Below are 23,076 nucleotides of genomic sequence, written 5' to 3'. Positions count from 1 at the left end.
GTGATAGGGAGGGAAAATACAATATTTTTCATCCCTATTACAGTGCTGATCTTGGAGAAACACTCCAACACCAGCACTGTAATAGGAATGAAACAGAGAAGTACTTCTTCCTGCTTTTCTGATCCTCGCTCAGACCTTCTAGCAACGCTTTCCTTGTCAGAGGGAGAAGCGGCACTTTTGAAATATAGGATGCTGCATGTGATTTTGGAAGAGGGTGGCAGGCCATTACAAATGGCTTCATGGGCCAGCATTGGCCCACCTCTGGCATAGGTATAGGCTGTTTATTTTTTTTTGGGGGGGGGGGGTTGCATATACAGTGGTACCTCGGGATGAGAATGGGATCTGTTCCGGAGCCCCATTCGCATCCCGAATGGAACGTAAGATGTGACAGTGTGTCTGTGCATGCGCGCGTTACATTTCACCGCTTCTGCGCATGCGCGTGACATCATTTTGACCGTCCGCGCATGCGTGAGTGGTGAAACCCAGAAGTAATGCACTCCATTACTTCTGGGTCGCCACGGAGCACAACCCAAAAGCGCTCAACCTGAAGCATATTTATCCCAAGGTATGACTGTACACAATTGCTTTCTGAATGGTTTGCAATCATAGACTAGAAGATCCATCTCAGAGCTACAGTTATCAGCTTCCAGCACCCAGAATAAACTACACTTCCCAGGATTCCTCAGGGGAAAGTGATATAAGGGGGCTTTAAATGCATGGTGGTTGATGTGACCTTTGTTCCAGTCCAATGAGGCTTTTGAAACTTTTTGGTGGTCGTAACATCCTAAAGCAGCCTTGGCATTTGTTCAAAATAAAAATGGCAGTCTAACTCAGCCATGCCTGCAACTGCAACCTACCTCATCCTCTGCTTAGCTTATTTTTCCAGGGTTTTTGTTTTTTTAATGGGGGGCGGGGTTGCTTGTTTATTTGGCTGGCAAATAACACCCTAAGAAAAGGCATAATCATTCCTGCTCCACTACACCACAGACTGCCTGCGTTTCTGTGTTCCCCATTCATGCTTGCAATAGAAAAATAAGAATAAAAATATTATGAAAAAATTCTACGCTGCGCTCTCTCTCTCTCTCTCTCTCTCTCTCTCTCTCTCTCTCTTAAAGGCAGCGTTTAAGGGCTAAGCAATCAAACGATACCCAAGATTAATATTTCAGAGGAGGGGAAAATAAATCAACCTAAACGAAAGGAGGAGAGGGGCGGGGCGGGAGTTTTGGGTAGGTGGTTAAACGCTGGCGAGCCCGGGCTTGCCGGCTTTCCAGCTCGGCGCTGCAAGATGCGCCGAGCTCCGCCTGTGCTATACTGCCACCTTGTCTAAACGCGGGGATTTGCACCGCAACGGTACAAAGCACGTTACGGGCGCCGCTCGCCTCCTGCACTTCTTCTCGAATAGCTATAGGTAGTTAAATAGAAAATTTCCACAGCCCTTACAACTATGATCCGAATATTCTCAGGCGATCTGCCCGAGATCTCTGCTTTGAAATCAAGGAAGCAGAGATGAGAGCATGTCAGGGACGGGCAACACCTCTCCGCTCCGTCCCAACAGGGTTTGATTATGGAGCTCTTTAGCAGGTCGCTTTGTGCAATCTGAATTGAAATGGGCCCAGGCGCACCAGGTCGCAGCGGCACGCCATCCAACAAAGCGCTTTACTTCGGCGCAGCTTCATTGTAGCTTCTGGTGCTTCCACGGAAGAAAGTGAGTTATTTGCACGCCCCAGTGCCCCCCTCCCCAATATATCTCTGCCATAGTTTTTGAGATACGCGGGGGAGAGAGAAAAGCGACCCCTCCCTCTCCTGCCTTTCCTTCGAGTTAACGCTCTGCGCGCGTCACTTCGGAAAGGCTGGAGGAAGAAATCGGGAGCTGCAGCCTGCGCGGAGGAGCTTACCGCTTGGATCTCTCGTTCTCCCTTTTAACTCCTTTTTATTCGGCGTTTGAGAGCAGGGAAGCTTTTAGGCACGAGTTCACGTATCTCTTTAGTGATGTGGCTATCAGCGTGCTGATGTTCCCTATGAACTCTCCGTTGCTCCACCGTAGCAGAGCCAGTACAAACATTAAAAGCGCATTTCCCTCGCCTCCAACAATCCCGGGAACTGTAGTTTGATAAAGGGTGCTGGGAATTGTGTAGCCCCGAGAGGTAAACTACGGTTCCCATGGTTCTTGGGCGGGGGGTGCTGTAAATATATGATGCGTATGCTGCTCTGATAAGTTAATTCTGCATTGAAGGGGGTTGGACTAGATGGCCCTTGGGGTGCCAGTTCTATGATTCTATGAACTATTGTGCCAGGAAGAGAGGGAGACCCAAGGCCTAATCCGCATTCGGAGTACATCCGGAGCAGGACTGGTTCTCTCTTCGACTTCTTCACTAAAGCCCCAACGCTGGATGAAAGAGGAAGGAGGCTCGTGGGGAGGGAGGAGGTTATCTTTGTATGCCTTCCCCACCCCCGTGCCTCAACAGAATACCTTTCCACAGTTGTAGAAGCGTACACACGTGCACGCTGTTAACGCACATTCTGCTTCTGCTTGCGGAGCCCCGAAGGCGAGGAGGTTGGAAAGGCTGGTGCCGGTTTGAGGTGTGCCGGGGGTTGGGGAAGAACTAAACAACTACAGGTTAAAGTCATGCCACACGCACGAAATCCAAGGATCAGAGGCGAAATCCCTCCGAAGTGGCTCCTAAATCCACGTATTGTTCACGGGAAATATTTTTTTTAAAAGGTCTGTAAGTGCAGAAAATAAAGATCCCAAGTAGAAACACTCCCCACCCGCCCCTATCCTCTCGAGTCCAGTGGCAGATTATGCCTGTTCTTTCTTTTCCAAACCCACCGCTTGAGACGAGACGAGGCGGCACGTTTGCAAAAGAGGCACGCAGCTGATCTCCCGAAGGATATCTCTCGTGTGTGTGTGTGTGTGTGTGTGTGTGTGTGTGTGTGTGTGTAAGTTTCCCCAGGCATGCAAGCATCTCACTTTCTCTCTCCAGACATTCTGTGCTGGGCCAGCCACAACAGAGCGACCTCTCTCTCTCCCTCTCTTGCTCTCACAGGCTCGGCTCTTCTTTCAGCGTCCCGCCCTCAAAGGGTTAAGCGGCCGCTGCCTGCCGCTCTTTGCTAGACGGCTGAGTTTCGAGGAAGGCGCTGTTTGAGGCAGGCGTCGCTGCGCGCTGCTGTTGCCGCTGCTCTTGCAGCCACCCGCTTGTGAAACCCGCCAGGCAGGCTCGCTTTGGGAAGACGGAGGGGCACGCATCTGGTGCATCGAGGATCTGCTTTGGGGAAAGAGGGGAGAAAGAAAGAGGGAGAGAGATTTGCGGGCCGGAGGCGGAGAAGAACGAGGCATTTGGTCATGCTCGGCTGTCTTTTGCATCTTGGCGCTCTGGGTTGAATGACCGGCTGGACAGCGGCTCCAGAAGATCCCTCCGCTGGGCGCTCTTCGGCGAGAGAAGCCTCTTCGGCGGCGGCGGTGGAAGCCGGAGATTATGAGGACGGCGAGCGTGGCTCTTGCCAGCTATGGAACAAAGCCAGACCTTGGCGGTGATCCTTAAATCAGTACAATGCAGGAATCGAGCGGCTGCCCTCGCCACCTTCCTGACCCAGTGGGGTTTGGGTGAGCTCCAGCGAGAGGAGAAACGCGGCGCACTCTCGTCAGGTAAAGCGAATTCTTTTTCCTCGCTGCCTTCGTGCTGCAGGCGCCACCATCTGAGATGGATGGATGGATGGGGAGAAAGAACTCGGGCCATTTCATTTGCCCAGGGTTCCAAGTTTCATTCGGGGGGGAACCAGAGAGGTGTGCAAGGTTAGATTCGGTATGACTCCGGAGCGAGCGAGGGAGAGAGAGGTGGAGGCTGTGGATTCTCTCTCCATAGGCAGGAAGAGTTGTGTATGCATGCGGGGGGGGGGGGGGCATAATAATGATAATGATAATAATAATAATAATATATCTGCGATCCTGAAAGTACCTACTCCAGAGTAGTCCCCTTCAAACCAATGACAGTTCGGTTTCTGCATGGCAGATTAAGTTTGGTGGTGCTAGTTCAAGTACACACACATTTTCTGGGTGAATTAATGACGGTGTCTCCTTTCCAGTGCCCACCATTCTCGCGCTAAAGGTCCACGTGGGTGGATTCTGATGGCTTCTGTAAATCAGGCCGTTCCGTGCCTTCAAGTTCAAGTTCTCAAGCCTTGATATAGTGACAATCGTGTGTGTGTGTGTGTGTGTGTGTGTGTGTGTGTGTGTGTAACGTTTCAAAACGGTGCCTCTGCTCCGCCGGTTCGTCTTTTGCGTCCGGAACCTGTGCGCCTTTACGCGCAAGGAAGCTCGGGCGAGTTCAACGGGACTTTACGTCCCTGACAAATCTGCACCAGATCGGGCTGCAAGAGTGAGGCGCAAGGGTTTAAGAAGAGCAGCGTCCTCCCTTCTCTCTCTCCCTCCCTGTGCAAAATAAAGATCCAGAATCAATCGGTTGGAGAGCTCTGAGTGGCTTATTCCCCCCGCTGCCTGCACTCCTTCCTTTTAGCGCCCCTCCCCATTTTAATCCAGATCTACTGCTGACGGAAACAAACCTCCTTTCTTCCCCCATCAGTCAATCACTGTCTGGCAAATGTCTTTCCTCCACCACCCCCTTTTCGCCTCCGCAGAAGAGGGGTGCGGGAGCGTTAGGGCTGGGTTAACTCCTTCGAGTCCGGACCCTCATTCATTCCGAGTTATCGGGATACCCTCCCGCACCGTCTTGATTTCGCCGAGACCCCCCCCCCCCCGCTTTCCTCTCCAGCGGCGATTCTGCTTTTGTGATAACAGTGCCAGCAGCACTGCGTGCCAGGCTCTCGTCAGCGCTTCCGTTTCAGAGACTGGCTGGATGCTCCTTCTGGCTTTCTTCTCCGGGGTCTGCGTACCAGCATTTTCATTTTTCGAAGGCATGGGGGCGGGGGCTGGACCCCTTTAGCGGGTTTAGGAGTTCCTCTGTCTTGGAAAAGTACATAGATTGCAGGCTGTGAACCCCGCGAGAGCCATGCCAGGAATGAACGTGCCATGATCCCCAACCTCACAGATGGGCTGTGAGAGAGAGGGACATATTTTTGGTCTGTGCCCAGGCTTTGATAACAGTGTGTCTCATTAGGAACATGGGAAGTTGCCTTAGTCCCGTAGCGTCTACAATGATTGGCATCAACTCTCCAGGGTTTTGGTCTCCTACAGCCTTGCCTGGAGATGCCGGGGATTGAACTCGCGATCTTCTGCGCGCAAAGCAGGCGCTCTGTCACTGGGCTACAGCCCTTCCCTCCTTGAGCTGATTCCATTTCTCCGTGTAACCTGGGCAATATCAGAGCCCTCTGCTTTGGAACAGCCATGCGTGCTGCCTTCCCTTGCCATATATGTACCCCTTTTCCTGCGTTTGGGGATGTGCCTTCGGAGGTAGCTTAGGCCGTGTCCAAAATGCCCAATGCGTCTGTATGCACCGCCAACACATCGCTGGGGATGGGTGGCTGAGGCATGGAGAGCGAGCGTGTGGCTTGTACGTATGATCGAAGGGAGAAGGGGAAAACGGAAATACCTCTAACTGGCTCTTAGCGTCAATAGGACGTTTCGCTCAAGGGAATTCTCAGTAGTTTGAGTCCAGGCCTTCTTCACTCCAGCGTCTGTACTTGGGTTTATTTAGTTTACACTTGATTGCTGTACACTTGATGGCTCTCTGCGGAGGGTGTGATCTGGCTTCGTGGAAAAGCCTCGCGCTTGAGGCCATGTGGGCTTTCTCCTCGTGGCGTTGGGTCTGTGGTGGCCCACTCACACCTTCAAGGCACCCTTTTGCGTTGCAGTCATCAGATGATGAGAAGGCAGGTGTGAAATCCTCCCTTTCCCTGCAGATGAACCAGGAATGAGTTCGCGACACTAGTGTCAATCCACTAGGCTCTTTAGCTCTAGAACCTCGAGTCCAGATGCTCGGAGGAGGGAAAACAAGTCAGCATGGAAAAAAGCAAAATCAGGAGTGATTTCAAACGCTTTTTAAAAAACTTCCCCCTCCTCCAAAAGAAGAATTTGTAGGATCCCTGAAATTGACAAATTTCACCGAGTTCCCTCCCTCCCTGGTGCTAAAAATTAATGTCAGAGACATGCAACCCGATAATGTATATTCATTTTTTACCAGCAAAGTCTTGCAGGTACAGCCACCTTTTTTTCTCCCTCCGCTCCATTTGTTTCCTAGCAAAGCTCTCAAAGAGTATAAAAACGATCAATTTCATTTTAGTCTGGTGAAAATGTGCCCTCCGTGCAGTAGCCGAAAATTTAAATAAAAGGGGTTTACTGGCTGCCCCTCTCGCGAATGTAGCATTTGGGGTTGGAGGTTATTTATTCAGTTATGAGGCAGAGACGTCTAGATTTCTTCTGTCCTTTAGAAAAGTCAAGATAACACAAAACAGATCTCTTCCTTCTCCGGGGATCGGCTGATGTATTTATTGATTTGATTTTGCCAGGTAAAAGTTCAAAGGTGGTGGTGGGGATCTCACCGTAGGCTGCAGACATTTGAAATAACACCGCTATGGTGAACATTCTGCCTCTTTCCTCCCTTCCCCATTCCTATTGACTACAATTAATTCATTTTATCCCAGCGAAGGGAGTTCCTTTCCCTGCAAGCGGGGCGCCTGCTCAGCGCAGGATAAAACCAAGTGGCTTTTTATTCTTAATGGTCGGGATCCTCAGGGGAAAAAAAAAGAGCCAGCAGAACTCAAATCCTGCCTGCCATGGAAGCCCTGCTGATGTTTTTGTCGGGGAGCCTCTATTGGGGCAATTAAAGCAGCTAATGACACGCGCGCCCGCCCGCACGTCCAGAGCCGAGCCGAGAAGTAGATCAGGCTGAGCGCCTAAGACGCCGCTTGGTGCTGTTTCCCGTATTCTATCTGATAGCTGCGCGCAAAAGGGGAGGAGGGCTAGAGACTCCTAATAAGAATCGAGGCAGAAGCGCCTCTTTGGCTAAAGAACTTGATGGTGAAGGGTGGGTTAAATAATTAAGGGGGGGGGGGAGAGAACCCGAGCCCGACTTTGCCTCTTGGAAAGCTTTCAGGCTGCAGCCCTGCCTTCCAAGCATTCTTTAAACTCGCCATGTGGGAGGAACTCCAGGAGAGAGAGAGAGAGATGGCTATCAACCCGAATTCATTACTGTAAACATCTCCCTGGGGTGTCAGGCGAGCAAAAGGGAGAGAGAGGAGAGGGAGAGAGGGGTGGGGGAGACAGAAAGGCTCGGCTGCCATTAGAGTCCGATCGGAGATCTCCTGACGCCCAGGATCAACCTGCCAGCGCGGCTGGACTTTCCGAGCCCAGAGGGGAAAGAGGCGCTCGAGCGCACACGCGCTCACGCGTGCACGTCTGCATGCGCCCGGCGCGCCCGGAGGCTTCTGGGGTGCTGCTAGCCTGCGCTTCCTCCTCGTGGGATCCTCTCTCTCCTGAGCTCGGAGGACCGAGGGGAGAAAGAAAAGAGAAAACCCAACCCCAGGCCAGGGGAAAACACCACCACCAACTGTTCTCTGCAGGCTGATTAGAGCTCGCTCCTCTCCCGGACATCTCTGTTGATTTCGAGTTTTTGGCGTCCCTCTCTGCCTTGTGTGTCCTCTCTCTCTCTCCTTGAGAGGTGGGGATCGGAGAGAGAGAGGAAGAGGTGTGTGCCTTTGCGCTTGCCTTCTCGGGGATGCTGGAGCCCCGGGCTGCGCGTTGGAGGCGAAAGGAGGAGGATGTTGCCGCTGCCTCGTAAGCGGGGAAGGCGGAAGAAAGTGCCGCGCTCGCTCCGCAGAGCAGAAGCAGCAGCAGGCGGCGGCCCCGGAGGCGAGCGCCGCCCGCAACCTGCGGGCGAGGGCAGCAGCAGGAGGCGGAGGACAACGACGACGACCCCACCGCGGCGAGGGGGCGATCCTACCGTTGCTGCTCTCCCAGCGCCTCGGACACCGTCGTTACTGCTGCTGCTGCTGCTGTGGCGGCGGCCGCCAAAGTTTGGGGGTCTTCGCTGGAGGGGGGCAGAGACTCCCCGGGGATTATGCACACCCGAGGACGACGCTTCAGGATCGGAGCCTGCAGGTACAGTCGGGCTCGCGTCCCTCTCTCAGGATTCCCCCCTACCCCGATTCAACGATTCTAACATTCCCCCCTTCCCAGAAGGAGGGAAGCCCCCCTGCCATTACAATCATCGCCCCCATAGTGCCAGATGCAGAAAGTTCGTGGCCTGGGATCCAGGTGTCGACGGGATGAGGGGCAAATGGCCAGCCGCCTGCTTAGGCTAGAGGGGTGGTGCGCGACTGACAGGGACACACGCGCAGGCATCCCCACTGGGAAATTTATCAATGGCTGTATGTGACAAGTGGAAAGGGAAAGATGCGATCGCTGTGCAGCAGCTTGTGTATTTCAGCCTGTGTGTGTGAGAGAGAGGATGAGAATCCAGATGAACGTAGAGGGCAGCTTTTTACTTTTTCTCCTTCATCCCCCACCTGACTCTTGACTGTTCCAAATGTGCCCTCTGGCCATTTCCTAGCCTTGAAAGGGACGACCCGCCTCTGTCCCCTCCTCCCATCAGTATCCTCACACCATCGAGCAAAGAGCTACTACTTGGCATTCTGGAAGCAAGTGAGGTTTATATTTTGGAAGAAAGAAGGGAAGAGATTTCCTTTTGTGTGTGTGTTATGGAATGGAGAAGTTGAGCAGATGAAAGCCAAGCTGGCAAAGAGAAGATCAGGTTAAGTCAGTGCTGACAAGCATTATGAAATTCAAATGGAGGGGTGCGGGGAGGCAGCGGTAAATTGCATCAGTATTCATCAGATTCCCATCAATAGCTACATAAAGGCGGATCTGATGGCTTGGGGGGAGGGAGGAGGAGGCAGAGATGGCATTTCAAGTCCATCAAGTGGACAGCAGCCTTATTTCATGAAGCTGGTCTGAGGGTTACTGACAAGCCAGAGAGAAAAGAGAGGAGGGGGTTGAAGCAAGCAGTTGGGGAGGGGGGAAGCAGCCTGAAAACTGAGGGAGAAGCCATCAACCTTCCTCTCTGGAATGGAGAATCAGTCAACAGGAGCTTTTAATTAATTTTAATGGAGGAAATCTGTTTTAAGGCTTACAATAAGCTAATAAAGTCCAAGGCAGAAATCCATACAGAAGCCTGGACTTGTGTATAGAAAGTGCTGATTAGATTTTTGCCTTTGTGGGATTTTTCATTTTTTATCTGTGGTTTAGGAGAGAAAAAGAGAGAGATAGAAGGAGAGAGCATTTGCTTAGCATAGGCAAAGCCTATCCTTTTACGCCCAAGCTTATTTACCTTCTCTTAGTGCTTACAAACCAATCATGCCAATTGGGATCTGGAAAGTAATCTTCTCCAGGCAGCTTAATCCTGCAGTCCTCATTGAGACAAAACTCCCATGGAGCTCATTCATGGATTTATTTACGTAGCATGTACTAGAGAATTCCTGCTCCAGTGGGACCGGCAAATCCATTCTGGATTCAAGAGGGACAAAAGGACAGTCAGGCCATCCCATCATGGTCTGTGTCACAGAAATGCACTGAAAGTGGCATTTTTTGACCAAAGACTGCAGCATCTTAATATTAACAGAAAGAGTACTATACTGGCGTGCTTTTTTGTTTCTTTGTTTTGTTATCCTAGGAGGCAGGGACTCCTGCAAGCACAGGAGGGGCAAAGCTGGGCAGGAGGCCTTCTGAGATAACGGTGATTCATTTTCCTTCAGAATTGCAATAACCTATCTGATCTATTGAACAGAACACAGAATAAAGGCAGGAAAATGTTTTGCAAGCCTTGTGCAACTAGCCTTTTGTGTTTAGATATGATGGGACTGTTTCTTCTGATTCTTTTTGCCTAAATTACTTTAAGATGCACATAATCCACACACCCCACTATGCTTATATTTCAGCAAACAAAAACCACCACCACCCGCACCTACTCAGTACCTTTCAAAGATAATTTTCACCCATCACACTTAGAGAATCTCCATTCCCTTCTCCTTCTGCCAGTTTCCCCTGCATTAAGTTGACCCATCAAAATATTGCACTTGGAACACTAGGCAGCCTCAGTACTTTTCACACTGCTCTGAGCTCACAAACGCCTTACCCAAAACTTCCCATGAGTCCCAATAAGTGGTAAAGTACCTCACTTTTTGAGAGGATGTTCTGCTCCTATACAACTGGGATTTTACCTTGGTTTTAAAACAGGCTTGGTTAGTTGCAGGTGGCATTGCAGTGGTTAAAAAGAAAACAAAAGAGGATGGTTGGACTAGATGATGGGGGTGTTGGTTCTTCCAACTTTACAATTCTATTATTCTATGAGATGCCAGCCAAGCCCCACTGAAAATTGGACCTCCTTGGCATGGTGATAATGTTCTGTTTGCAAACTGGCCTCTGATCAGAATGTTGGACACGGTGTGCAGAAGTCTAGGACTTGGATAAAAGATAAATTGATGGAATGCAAACAAGCTAAGCTAAGGATTGACTTGTTCATATGTATATGTGATTTTTATCTGCATATGATTTTCAGTCTCTGGATTTAATTTGAGCCATTCCTATAAGTCATGATTATATCCTGGTCTGCTGGAGAGCCTAATACAGAGTTAGGCTTATCTGCTGAAAACAACCCCATCTCCACCCATTTCAAAAAATGCCTTACATGGGCTGTGGTTTCAGGCGAGAATCGGCAACGCAAACATGTCTGTAAGTGGTTAGAAAGGCAACTCTCAAGTATGTAGAGCCCTGATGATTTGATTTTCCTCTCCATTCCCTGGCATCACAAAACGTAGGCTTCCTTGTTTGAAAACAAGTAGGAGATCAAGCACATTAAGGGCTGTGGCTTTTATTCTGCTGTGCTTTATAGGCGAGGGAATAGCCCCTCTTAAGAGAAAACTGTTTGTTTCCAAGAAGGACAGCTTCTTAGTCACCCCTACACCCTCTGCTCTTAATCTAAAAGTGAGTTCATTTTTCACTAGATTACTTTCATATAACTTTGTGGTTTCTGCCACAGTGATTCAAATTCAGTCCATTAGTGACCTCTATCTGTGAGAAGTATGCAATCAATGCATGCATGGTCTCTCTCCACTCTCACTCTCTATCTTGCTCCTTTTCTTCTGCAAAGTATATTATGGCAGCGGGGAAGGGGGAGAATGCAACATCTGACTTGCTTGGGTTTTGGATATGTTAAATTATTCAATTTGCTCATTGGATTAAAAGATGGTGTTCACTCCTAGCTCTTCTCATGTCTGTTGTTCTATAGCAGAACAACATTCAAATGAATATAAGGTAACTCATACCCATTTGCCACTAATGTGAAGAGCAGTGGACAGTGTTCTCTTAGTTTGCTGGTGATCATAGGTCGGCTCACTTAACAAAATCAAGAGTCAAAATGCAATTTGGTATGTCCGATAGTTCATGTTTGCTCCAGAAGTTCTGTTGATTGCGTGACTTTTATCACCCCATAGTTGTAACTAAAAAAATGCATACTTAGCAAAGATGTACAGTGACGAGCATTTAAGTATAGTAGCAAGATTAGCTTTGTAATGAAAAAGGAAATAAAATTCCATCTGTGTCTGTATTTTGAATACCCATCAGAGATGAAGGGAAAAGATTGTTATTAACAGATGGTCCCTTTTTGGGGATTATTAAACCCAGCTTTCAAATATCAATTTGTCTCTTGCTTGTATCCAGATCCATATTTCATGTTTTAGTTAATTATTGTGAATTGCGAATCGAGGGCTCCAACAACAGCATTGCTTTGATGAGGGGGATAGTTTGGTTTGACATTTTCCAGATGATATTTGATGCATTTAGTGCTGGGGTAATATGGTGGCTTTAGATGCTTAATGATTCCTTACTTTTCTTCTTTTTCTTTTGGAAGCAAATTGTGCTATTTCAAGAAAAAAGAAGAAGGAAACCTCACAAAGTGACTATTCTTATTTTATTTAAAAAACTTGCAACCTGCCCAATTTTCCAAGGAAATCAAGATGGCTAACCACCAAAACCCACAAATTACACCCAATTACAAAATCCAGATATCAACATAAAAGCACGAGCCAATTTAACGATTTCAATAAAAGCCACCAACACAAACCATGTGAAGGAAGACTGTCAGCTTCAAGCTGATGGCATCAAGCTGAATTCCCTAAAGCAGTGTATGACCTATAGATGCATCTGTCGGCTTGCTTTTAAAGAACAAATAAAGAAATACGTGACCCAAATAATTATTACATCTTTGGAGTTCTTTTAGAAACAACAGTTAAAAAGAAACCCATAAAAAAACTGACGGCTTACCAAAGGCAAATACTTTTGTGGGAGCCAGAGTCCAGTCTTTTCTGAATCTCTTCCAGTTTTGTCCTCTATGAAAATGCTTAGCTAGTACAATGAACTTAGTTATATTCAGCCAGTGGCCCAGACTGTTGCGATCTTCCTGTTCTTTGGTGCTTTACTGGTGATTTACTCAAGCAGCAGCCTTTATTTCTCTTTGATTCCTTCTCCTGACATGGCCCTTTGAATTGAATAGGAACTCAGTCTAGTGAGGTCTTAAAACAAATCTGTCATGTTACATTCAGGATTCCAGAAAACTTAATGATCCATAAAGAAATCTGTAAAACATCTTTAATCTTTTTTTTTAAAAAAACATTCTGTGCTTTCTGATCTGCTTCTTAAAGGTCCCTTGTCTACTTTGTAACAGGCCTGATACATGTGGCTTGTTTATTTTTTAAAAAATGGCTCCTTCTGATCCGGTTTAATGGGAATATTTCTTCTTCTGTGTATAAATGGGTGAAGGTAGAGTTATAGAAAAATGGATCATGCACTTAGGTAAACCAGCCACTGAGATTTAGGTGTCAGCCCCCAAATTGTTAACTCATAGGTAGCCTTAATGAGATTATTCCACAATGTGTGGACTGCAGCATTTGAACAACAGAATTTCGGAAACTTTTGCTGTGCTCATGTCTTCAGTGGCTGCAGAATCCATCTCCTTTACTATCAAATCCAATGGGATTTCATGATGGGGATGATCCTATGGAGTCTTGCAAGTTATCAGAAAAATGCCATTGGCCAAGGGCTGTACTTGCATCATTCCTGAGTCCCTATCAGCACATTTTGATCATGCTTTGAAAGGGGTGGAAGATACTCAGCACCTCATAGGATCAGTCCTCCCCTTAGATCAACGCCCCAAAGGTCACAACAAAAATTCCGACATGGCTTTTTGAGTCCTTCATAATTATTAATCACTGGGCAGCTAGTCAACTGATAAATTAACAGAGTAATTCCCTGTGACAGTTTATGGGCTAAGGACCACAGTCATAGAAATTAACATAAAGGAAAATGATTTGCAAACTTATTGGGGGTGATAACCTTTAAATAGTCATGATAATCAACACGTCAGATCCCAATAAGCTCTCACTCACGTGGAACCAGAGTCTGTGAAAAATGATTTTCAGTGTTGGGATGTTTCATTTTTGATCTCTTCAAAGTTCTGCCCGTGCAAATTTAAATAGGTTGTATCTGATTTCCCCTCTTATATTTTATCAGTTTGGAAGGAGTGGAATTTAATGCTTACTATTTGTATTTGTTTATCATTCTTTCCTGAATCTGAAAGCTGAAACAATCCTTTAAATTTAATGACAAAAGACCCAGTTTATTTGGAAGTCCTTGTGTGTGAGTCTTGCTGAACCATGAAAGCACATTTTTCAGTGGGGCACAGAAAAAACATTTCCTGTTGCATTGGGCCATATACTCCTCCTGACTTCCGAAGGCTCAGAATTCTAGCCTTGCACAAATTGCATCAAAGGCCTCTTTAAATCCTTTTGTGCTTGCCTGAAAGACTTATTTCAGACCCCTCGATTTCTGTTGCCCTCTGTGCCCATGGTCAGAGCCAGCCCTTGTCATTAGTTAAAGTAAGGCAACCATGTCAAAAAGCCCATGGTTGTGGACCAAATAGCAAGAGCCCCTTGATTCTTTGTTCTAAACTCCCTAACCGTTTGCCTCCATTGTGTGCCACACAGCAAGCCCTGGCCCTCCTAAGCTAGCCAGCTGCCTCAAGCGCCCTGGATCTCAGAATCAGCTGCCGTTCCAGTTGGTTTCTGTACGTGGAATGCATGGAATGGGGAGAGCATGGTTTTTTTCTTTCACCATGGGCAGCAAAATGCTGTGGGTTGACCCTGCCTTTGGTAAGGAGCCTCCCCTCTTTGGTAGACCTTTCATAAGGAATTATCACTAGTCACCATTTCAGACTGCGAACTTGAGGCTGATACCCACAGTTCAGACAAGGCTCCTGGAGCAAAGCATAATGTGAACATAGGAGCTTGCTGGATCAGGCCAGTGGCCCACCTAGTCCAGTATCCTGTTCCCATAGTGGCCAACCAGGTGCCTGTGGGAAGTTTCCGGGCCCAATTCAAAGTGCTGGTTTTGACTTACAGAGCCTTAAATGGCTCAGGACCACAATACCTCCATAAGACTGCCTCTTTCCATATGAACCTACCTGGACCCCGAAATCATCTTCTGAGACCCTTCTTCGTGTGCCTCCTTCATGAGAGGCCCAGAGGGTGGCAATACAAGAGCGGGCCTTTTCTGCAGTGGCTCCCTCTTTGTGGAATGTTCTTTCCCGGGAGGTTTGTTCGCTTGGTACCTTCATTATACACCTTTAGGCACCAGGCAAAAATGTTCCTCTTTAACCAGTCCTTTGGCCGAGTGACGTCCAATGCCCTTTTAAAATGTGTTGGGGAGGAGGGGGCTATTGGGTTGTTTTTGTATTGTGATTTTATGTTGTAACTGCCCTGAGACCTGTGGTATAGGGCGGTATACAGTGGTACCTTGGTTACAGACGCTTCAGGTTACAGACTCCGCTAACCTAGAAATAGTACCTCGGGTTAAGAACTTTGCTTCAGGATGAGAACAAAAATTGTGCAGCGGCAGATGGGGGCCCCATTAGCTAAAGTGGTACCTCAGGTTAAGAACAGTTTCAGGTTAAGAATGGACCTCCAGAACTAATTAAGTTCTTAACCCGAGGTAAAAAGGTAAAGGTACCCCTGCCCGTACGGGCCAGTCTTGACAGACTCTAGGGTTGTGCGCTCATCTCACTCTAGAGGCTGGGAGCCAGCGCTGTCCACAGACACTTCCGGGTCACGTGGCAGCGTGACAAAGCTGCTCTGGCGAGCCAGCGCAGCACACACGGAAACACCGTTTACCTTCCCGCTAGTAAGCGGTCCCTATTTATCTACTTGCACCCAGGGGTGCTTTCAAACGCCGCGGGGATTCGAACCGCCGACCATGCGATCGGCAAGTCCTAGGCGCTGAGGTTTTACCCACAGCGCCACCCGCTGAGGTACCACTGTACAAATTTAATAGATGATAGAAGATGATAGATAGATAGATAGATAGATAGATAGATAGATAGATAGATAGATAGATGATAGATAGATAGATAGATAGATGATAGATAGATAGATAGATGATAGATAGATAGATAGATGATAGATAAAATAAAGCCCACCAGCAGGACCTGAGTACAACTGTGCTGTCCTCCCTTGTGCTATCCAGCAACATATTCCCAGCAAACTGTCTCCAACAGTGGAAGTAGAGCATAGCCAGGAGGAGGGTTTTTGTTGGTTTTGGTTTTTTTGTTTTGTTTTGTTATTATTTTTTTTTACAATTTAGCCAGTTTTATTTTACAAAAAGAAGCTCAGAGCTACAGGTAATGGTTAGTAGCCATTCATGGCTACAGATTTGTCTAATTGCCTTTTAAAGCCATCCAAGATGGTGGCCTCTTGTAGAAGGAATGTGGCTGGAAGAGATGAGGTCCACAGATGATGTTCTTTCTTCTTGACAGGGAAGTTTAGGACTAGCACCAGGAGTGGCTGCTAATAGACATATCACGCCTGTGTCCCTGGAGATTTTTGCCCTTCGAATATTTCTGTACAGTGGGATCCTAGGCATGCCTCTCAAAGTAGCTGCAAACTGTCCACTGGCTATTACATGATACACTGATGAAAAAGGTCAGAGCCCAGAATGGAAACTAAATCCAGGACCTTATTGGGAGAGAAATGGGTTAATGCTGCCAGGAGTTACACTCCCAACAGCAGCTGGTGGTGCATGTCATTCTCATAAGCAGAAACAAATGGGCAATGGCAGTTTGCAGGGAAGGAAATGTTCCATTCCTTAACTGTAGCATTAAAAGGGTTTGTACGCACTGTGTATTTTTGACATAAATGGGATGGGAAAGCATTTCCATTAACAGGACAGCGACCAATAATACACATGTTGATGATATCTCTCTCAGTATAGCACAGATGCTGCAGAACTCTTGATTCCATCTTCTTAATTGTAGGGGTTTACAGTGTGCTACAGTTACAGTTCTTTAATTAAAAGCTAAAGTGTTTGCGTTTTTGTTTTGCATTAGAAAGTAACCCAGCACAGTGGCCTGGTTCACCCACATATAAACATTGATGCAGACCCTCTAAGTGTCCCTATTTTCCAGGGACAGTCATGGATTTATAGAAGTCATCCCGGTTTCTGATTTCATCCTGGAATGTCCTGCTTTTCCTTAGGATGTCCCTGTTTACATCAGAGAAATGCTGGAGGGTACGGAGTTATGTGATCCCCCGACCCAAGGAGATAAGTAACTATATAACCTTAAGAAGACATCTGAAGGCACCTCTGTATAGGGATTTTTTAAAAATAATGTTTAATGTTTTACTAGGTTTTTGTATATGTTGGAAGCCACCCAGGGTGACTGGGGCAACCCAGTCAGATGGGCGAGGTATATAACAACAACAACAACAATAATAAAAAAAGAATAGGACATCACTATTTTCATTGGAGAAATGTTGGAGGATATGTTGATGAGGAATCCTCTGTGTAATGGGGCACGTTCATTTGTGCTGCTCTTCTGCTACACACACTATAGGGAAAAAGTTTCTGTGAATTGGGTGCAGTACCCGCACCACAAAGTGCATGAAACATGCACTGGGAAGGGCACTTGTGTCTGTTTGTGTCATGGTGCCTACAGGATTCCTGGTCACTGGGTATGTGCATTGGCAGTCGGTGCATTTTTGCCAACTAAGTCCTACCCAAATAGAAGCAGACCCATTGAAATTAATGAGCCTAAGTTAGTCGGATATGACTAACTTAGTTGGATACAGCCCAGTATATACAATTATGTGTAATTGTAGAGCATGTGATATTAATCTATTTCAAGACATTGAATTAAAAAAACAGAGGCTGGCAACCTAAAGCTCATTTTGTTTTGCATAATGGCATCTGGGAAGTGTAGGCTGCTGGCTCTTTTCTTCCAGCCAAGACGGTAAAATACATTTAATTGGAATGCAGTTTAATAATGGAATGATACTCACCAAGGTTGGATTCTTCTTTTCCAATGGCAGGGCCTTCTTCTTACCAGGCTTTCAGGGATCCGTCTCTGAAATTCAGATGAGAGTTAACACAAACAGAAAGGATATATTTGCAGAGTAAATATATCCAAAAGACTGAAGGAATCAAGTCAGTCCACATGCTTCAGTGAAGGTAACTCCTTTTCCCCAAGTCCCAAGTTATCTAAAATGCAAGCTATTTTGACTTGGTGTATATGGTGCATCTGAAGAAAACCCATGATGATCTGAGTCAAATTCCCTTGATGCTCCTGAGAATGAGGAGGAAACTGAGAACATTTAACAACTGGGAGATGTGGTTGATGGTCCACAATTTTATCAAACAATAATATTTTAAAATTATGTGGAAAGAGATGCCATACTTTGATGTCTCATTTCCTTTTAAAGTTAGAAGCAGAGAAAGTTGGTGGCTCTTTTTTAAAATTCTTTTTCAATTGTTTTTTCACTACTTCCCATATATTTTCCAGAATAATCAAAGGTCTGTGGAGTGGCCTTTCCTGCCTAGAACAAAAGGAATACAGTCATGTAAAAACAAAAAGCAACAACAAAAATGCTTCCAATTTTCTGTAATAACATCTCTCTGTTTGGCAGGCTCTTGGGAAGTGAAGCGGCAAACTCCAGAACTGGAAGTGCAAGGTTTTTTGTAGTCTGAGCAGATGAAATCTGAGCTTTTCTGGGCATTATAAGGAAAGAGTAAGAACACTGCAAGAGAGAGAGAGAGAGAGAGAGATGTGCACCCTCTTTTCACACTTCTGGTGTAAATACCTATGACGGTGACTGACGCATCTTTTTGGCAGTGAGATGCACTGAGCTGCTAAAGATGCACAGGCAAGATGTGTGAGTCACTTCCATGTTGTCTTTGCGAGTTTCTTTGTAACATATGAACTTAGCTACTCTCTTTTAGGGATATAATGCAAAGATGGACATTGACTTTGGACTGAGGGCGGTAGTGGAACTGTGAGGGGGTTCCTAGAACAGCTCTGCTTTCCAGAACATGTTTCCACTCTGTTGGAGGCATGACAATCTCTCTCTCTCTCTCTCTCTCTCTCTCTCTCTCTCTCACACACACACACACACACACACACACAAACACATCCCACTGAATTGCAAATTGTGTGTCCCTGCACAAAGGCAGAGATGTTAACATCACAAGAAAGCTATCAAATCACAAGACTCCACTGTTTGCAATAAGGGTGTGACGAATACATGGATCCTTGACAAATTGACTACATGGAACTGGCCTTTGTAGCACTTTTGTTTCACTCCCTTGAAAAGTAATGCCTGATGATCAGTATCCACCTTATGATAAACATTGGACATATCCCCTTATCTTGGTCTTTTAATGCCTCCCAGTTTATAAGCTCTTATCAGCCTGAATGCCTTTCCTGGGATGTAATCCACGTTGGAGTTAATGTCTGATTTCTATTAAATGATTAGGGTGATGAAGAATGAAAAAAGCATATAAAGCATTGCTGTTTGGCCATATGAAATGATTTTTCTTGATCACACACTTGCAAGGAGCCAAGCAAATATATTAATGTTCCAATTTAGTAGTGCAATTTAGTAGTGCTCCAATTTAGTAGTACCTCCCAATGAATGCTGCAAAGGGTATCTTGAAACAGATTGTTTTCTAGTGCATATAACAGGATAGATATGCACAGTGAATTGCTAAATTGTTTGCATCAGATCAGCCTGTGCCCACTGGTACTTCTTGCAGTATCTGTTGCCAGAGTGCTCAGTGCAAGTCTGCCCTCTTCTTTTCAATTCACTCCTTTCACTTTCTTAAGGCTGATCTGCAGGTCACCAGTAAACTGTTAAGACATCTCTTTGCTCGTAATAGTCTGTTTTTATTTGAGAAATTACTTTCGCCATTTGATGAAATTAATTTCAGTAACTTCCCCTCGCAGAAGTCGCGTATAACACAATCACAGTCTTTGCTCAGGGTGAAAAGTGTCTACTATTACTGCTTGGAAAATAGCTAAGCAATAAAAGGACACAGAGGCCATCTCTCTTCTTAAAAATAACACCCTAGATGCCTTGGAGCAGGCTTGCAAGGATAGATCCCCCCACACCATTTGCAGATACTTTTCTCAGTTAGCATTTGCCGTGAAGCCTCAGACAACACTGTTGATTTTAATTGCCACATCCCTGCAACCCTCTAACCAAAATAATTCTGTGTATACAATAGCATCTCTAGAGAAGGAATATATAAATGTCAAAAGCTAAGCTCTACACTCTGCACAGAGGACCTTTATAAATCCGGAATAAATGAGGTGTTTAGAATTGCTGCCAGCAGCCCTGGCAAGGGGGATGGGAAGAGGGGAAAAAAGAGAGAGAAAAGTCTGTTGATCTGCCCAGATTCTGTTTTTCTTGCAGAAATTTCTTATCAGCAGATGCACACGCATCCTACATGATGCAATTGTGGATCTACCGATAAGGGAATAGTTTGACTAAATGTAGATGGATTGGACCAGTTATTTGGCCGAGTGTTACGATGTGAAACAGCTGAGTCCAGAGCGTCTGTGCATTTTCGGCAGCCAGCCGAAGGATAAGTAAGGAGTTGTCTTGCTGGAATTGTTTGGCATGGATTCTTTGCCCTTCATTTGTCCAGCGTTGTAAGTGTATAAATCAGTTTGTATGGGCCATGATGACTCCAAGATTCACAGCCACTCATCTCTCTGTGACATTGATGGAATCTTTATTGGATCAAATGCATTGGAATTCTAATTATGACTCTCTGCTCTTTAGTGTTCCCCTCCAGCCATCAATATCTCGTAAACAATCATATTTTACAAGCTTGAGGAAGATAGTTTAGGCAGATGTGTGCTGACTAGGACAAGGCGCTAACCAAATCAAAGCAGAGGGATCATATTCCTCACTTTCAGTGATTGAAGTAAAATCAGAAGGAATTGAAAATGGTACAGTCATCGTCCTCTTTAACAGGGAGGGGGAGATGGAAAGAAAATAAATAGCCCTTTGGAAACATTTCTGAATTCTCACAAAGTTACATGAACATTGACATATATCATTATTCAATATACAGCAATTTTAAAAAATGATAACGTTATTCCTTCCAAGGAAAGAACTCCGCATAAATTTATGCAACATTATGGAAGTTGTTGTTCAACAATTTCTGGAGGTCTGTGAGTTAGCCATCCCTGATGTAGAGCCATCACAAGGTTACCTACTGCTAAAAAAAACCCTTCGTTCAGAATCCCATGTACATCTATCATCATGGTGGCCTGGTGTATTTCAGCATAGTTGGCTATTATGAAGTAAAGCACAGGAGCATTAGAAGCTGCCTTATACCGAGAGCATCAGACCACTGACTAGAACTGGCTCTCTAGGGTTTTGGAACTCCCTTGCCCTACCTGGAGATACCAAGGATTGAACTAGGAACTTTGCATGCAAAGTATCTGCTCTACCACTGAGGTATACCTGTGGCCAAGGGCCAAATAAACCTAGAGCATCCTGAGAGGTGAAGGTAGGAAGACTCAACTCCTGGTACTCCCCCATCTAGAGAGGGAACTAGTTAATGAGGCTCTGGCCAAGAATATATAGCAATTTATTATTTATACCCTGCCCATCTGGCTGGGTTTCCCCAGTCACGACCCAACAGAATATTAAAAACATGATAAAATATCAAACTTTAAAAGTTTCCCTTAAACAGGGTTGCCTTCAGATGTCTTCTAAAAGTCAGATGGTTGTTTATTTCATTGACATCCAATGGAAGGGTGTTCCACAGGGTGGGTGCCACTACCAAGAAGGCTCTCTACCTGGTTCCCTGTAGCTTGACCTCTTGCAGTGAGGGAACTGCCAGAAGGCCCTCGGAGCTGGATCTCAGTGTCCGGGCTGAACGCTGGGGGTGGAGATGCTCCTTCAGGTATACATCTAACTTCTTTTGTCCTATCAGACCGATGCACAATTCTGAAGGCATTGGGATTTATTTATTTTTTAGCCAGGGTGTTAATAAAAGGGTCTGATTTATAAAACTTACCGTAAGAATGTAAGAAAAGTCTGTGGGATCAGGCCACTTATCTAGTCCAGCTGTGGAGACAGAGCACAGCCATTGTGGCTAGTAGTCATTCATAGCCTCTCTTCCACGAATTTGTCCACTGCTCTTTTAAAGAAGGTGAAAAGTGTGAGACCTCTTAGTCTGAATCTGAACTGAAAATAAATATGGAGAGATCTTTTTCTTTTCTTTTTATATATATATAAAAATATTTAAAAAGTAATAATCCCACACCAATGTTGGATAGTGGGAAATAGTTTCACTCATAAACAAGTGCACCAAGTGTTCATGACAATGATTAAGACAAATGAGCCAGATACTTCGTGTGGGCCACTGGAATCTGCTGCCAAAGAATTCTTGAAACATTCACTTCCAAAGCATTTTTCCTGTCAGCCCATAAAAAGAATTATGTTCATGTGTAGAAGTCATAAATTTACACATTTTTGTTGTCCCACAACATCTTACTCTGGCAACCCAAAATATTCCAAGTCCTGATATTTAATACAGACAACAGAAATGTTAAGATCTGAAGTCAATCAGAGTATGGCAGGCTACTTTGATATCAAAACTGATATCAGTTAAGCAAGCCTGCCTAAATATGGGGTGCTCGTTCTGTACCTATTAATCACAGGTACATACAGTGAGAAAATATATCCTGTAGCTATTAAAGAGATGCAGTTCCTACAACTTCACGCAGACCATTACCAAGTCGAAGTAGCCAATCTGGTACTCTCCAGATGTTCATAGAATCGTGGAATTGTAGGGTTAGAAGGGACCCTGTGGGTCATCTGGTCCAACCCCCTACAATACAGGAACCAGCAACTATGTTGTTGGACTCCAACTCCAATCTGTCCATGCCAGCAATGCCAATGGCCAGGGATGAATGGGGATTGTAGTCCAGCAACATGTGGGATGGACTATCGCTTGGTCTGGGTGTTTTTGCTCTAAGAATCTGAGAATATATTTTGTACAAGTTTCTGAGTATCCAGCATGGGCGTCTGCAGCCCTTGCAGTCTTTTACGTGACATAATGGAGATTTCCACCAAGACAGGAAGAGATTTCGCAAGGGGGACTCATAATGGAAATAACTTGTAATGCGTAATGATTGCTTTCACTTTGTAAGTGATTTTTTGAAAAGGAAGTTAATCATCCTGGCGATGGTGCTGTTAAACACTTCTCTAGAATTCTCTAGTATTCATGAGCATATCTGTGCTGTCATGGTAGATCTAACCTTTCGGCTGGTCTTATGGCATTCTCATTCTGTATGATCTACTTGATTCCTTGGTATGGGGGGATATTCAGTATATTGTATTCTTACATGGCATGCAAGGAAATGATGGTCTTGAGGTTGACAGGGAATGAATCTGAAACGTCTGCAACAATCAATTTTATCCATTGCATTACACAACTTTTTCAGCCCTTTTCTCTTTGTAGAACATAGATTTCTTGGGGAATAATAGAAAATGTTCTTCTGCAATTGCTGTGAATCACTCAAGGCGGTGTTGTGGTTCTCCCCTCATTCCATCGATCCTTAAAAGAATCTTGTAGGTTAGACTAGGCTTTCTCAACCTTGTAGTTCAAGAACATCTGGGGACCCAACTCCCATCATCCCTGACCACTGGCCATGCTGGCCAGGTATGATGGGAGTTGTTGTCTAACAACATCTAGCAACCCAAGGTTGAGAAAGGTTGGGTTAG

At 45.7% G+C, this 23,076-nt stretch overlaps 1 protein-coding gene across 6 annotated transcripts in view; it reads left to right on the top strand.

The window, feature by feature from the left end:
* The first annotated feature begins 2,934 nt into the window (after nucleotides 1-2,934).
* FLRT2 (fibronectin leucine rich transmembrane protein 2) overlaps nucleotides 2,935-23,076 on the top strand; it is an 89,570-nt gene continuing 69,428 nt past the window's right edge. For 4 of the 6 annotated variants that reach the window (XM_028718132.2, XM_028718142.2, XM_028718176.2 and 1 more), the window contains exon 1: nucleotides 2,935-3,646. The gene's annotated coding sequence lies outside the window, so the exon portion shown is untranslated. Of the gene's footprint in view, nucleotides 3,647-7,027; nucleotides 8,054-23,076 lie in introns of those variants that run through there. The other 2 variants (XM_028718165.2, XM_028718187.2) reach the window with 1 other exon arrangement.

The sequence above is a fragment of the Podarcis muralis genome, chromosome 1, assembly GCF_964188315.1.
Source record: "Podarcis muralis chromosome 1, rPodMur119.hap1.1, whole genome shotgun sequence".
Classification (NCBI taxonomy): Eukaryota; Metazoa; Chordata; class Lepidosauria; order Squamata; family Lacertidae; genus Podarcis; species Podarcis muralis.
Note: the sequence above shows the minus strand (reverse complement) of the source record. Positions and strands in the feature narration are given on the sequence as shown.